Raw genomic sequence first — 1,774 nt, 5'->3', positions numbered from 1 at the left:
TTTTACTTGGATAATTACAAAACTAGTACACAAGTCAAGTCTTAACAGACTTAACATTTGCTTATTGAAAGCAGTGTCATAAAGTCAAATAGTCAATTAACTTATTGAATTAAAATTTGATATCAGGTTTGCCCTTGTGTAGTAGCAGTAGCAGCTTCCCTCTTCTGTTCTTGGAACCAGCAGTTATCCCTCATGCTGAGTTGCTACAATGTCACTGCCAGTAAGCTCATAAGAGCATGAAACCATCATCACCCCTCCAACTCTCATCAGGGGATGAAAATAGTTGAAGCAGATCACCCAGGAAAGCTCTTCATTGGTGGCCTCAATACAAAAACAAATGAGAAAACCCTTGAAGCCATGTTTGACAAATATGAACAAATAGTAGAAGTTCTATTGGTGAAAGATCATGAAACTAACAAATCAAGAGGATTTGCTTTTGTCATGTTTAAAAGCCCAGCTGATGCTAAGGATACAGCCAGAGAAAGTCCTTAGATGGAAAAGCCATTCAGGTAGAACAAGCCACTGAACCATCACTTGAAAGTGGTAGGTATGGACCACCTCCATCTCCAAGAAGCAGAGGCCCCCCAAGAGGTCTTAGAGGTGGAAGAGGAGGAAGTGGAAGAACCAGGGGACCTCCCTCATTCAAAGGCCGCATGGATAATGGTGACTATTCCATGAATTTTAACATAAATTCTTCCAAGGGACCACTTCCAATAAAAAGGGGACCACCGCCATGAAGTGGCTGTCCTCCTCCTAAAAGATCTGCCCTTTCAGGACCAGTTCACAGCAGCAGTGGAATGGAAGGAAGAGCTCCTGTGCAACATGGAAGAGATAGTGCAACAAGGAAGGCAAACCTTGAAAGGAACCCCTGCCCTCTCATAGAGATGTTTATTTGTCTCCAAGAGATGATGGGTATTCTACTAAAGACAGTTATTCAAGCAGAGATTACCCAAATTCTTGTGATACAAGAGATTAAGCACCACCACCAAGAGATTATACTTACCATGATTATGGTCATTCCAGTTCACATGTTGATTACCCATCAAGAGGCTACAGTGATGGAAATGGCTATGGTCCTGAACTTAACTATTCAGATCATCCAAGCGGAGGTTCCTACAGAGATTCATATGAGAGTTATGGTAGCTCACATAGTGCTCAACCTACATGAGGGCCCCTGCCATCTTATGGTGTAAGCAGTTGCTGTGATGGTTACAGCAGCTGATATAATGGTTATGGTGGAAGTCAAGACATTTACTCAGGCAGTGGAAGTGATCTCTACTCAAGTGGTCATGATCTGGTTGGCAGACAAGAAAGAGGTTTTCCCCCTTCTATGGAAAAGTAGGTATCCTCCTCCATGTGATTCCTATAATACTTCAAGCCACAGAGCACCTAGAGGTGGAGGCTGTGGGGGAAGTTGATCTGATGGAGGGGGAGAGAGAGGCAGATAGTAAAAACAAACAAAACTTTGGACCAAAATCCCCATTCAAAGAAACAAACAAAAAAATGGAACCTCTTCTGTCAGAACCACCCAAGGACTACTAAAAGGAAAAATTGCATTACCTTTTAAAAATTTCCTATTAAGTTCCCCTACCATAATTTTTATGTTCTTGTAAGGGAAAAAAGTAAAACCTGTTTAACCGTACTTGACTTTATGACTTTGCTTTCAACGAGCAAATGTTAAATGTGTTAAGACTTGACTTGTGTACTAGTGTTGTAATTTTCCAGGTAAAGGTGTCCCAAAAGGCCACTTCCTATGTCTGATTTTTCCCAGTAA

The 1,774-nt window shown here is 41.4% G+C and overlaps 1 pseudogene; it reads left to right on the top strand.

The window, feature by feature from the left end:
• The first annotated feature begins 273 nt into the window (after positions 1 to 273).
• On the top strand, positions 274 to 1,255 carry LOC112812940 (RNA-binding motif protein, X chromosome-like; annotated as a pseudogene).
• The last annotated feature ends 519 nt before the right edge of the window (positions 1,256 to 1,774 follow it).

The sequence above is a fragment of the Callorhinus ursinus genome, unplaced genomic scaffold (assembly GCF_003265705.2).
Source record: "Callorhinus ursinus isolate GAN/ISIS: 27379988/994484 unplaced genomic scaffold, GSC_fseal_2.0 scaffold16, whole genome shotgun sequence".
NCBI classification, from domain to species: Eukaryota; Metazoa; Chordata; class Mammalia; order Carnivora; family Otariidae; genus Callorhinus; species Callorhinus ursinus.
This window is presented reverse-complemented; position numbering and strand designations above follow the sequence as displayed.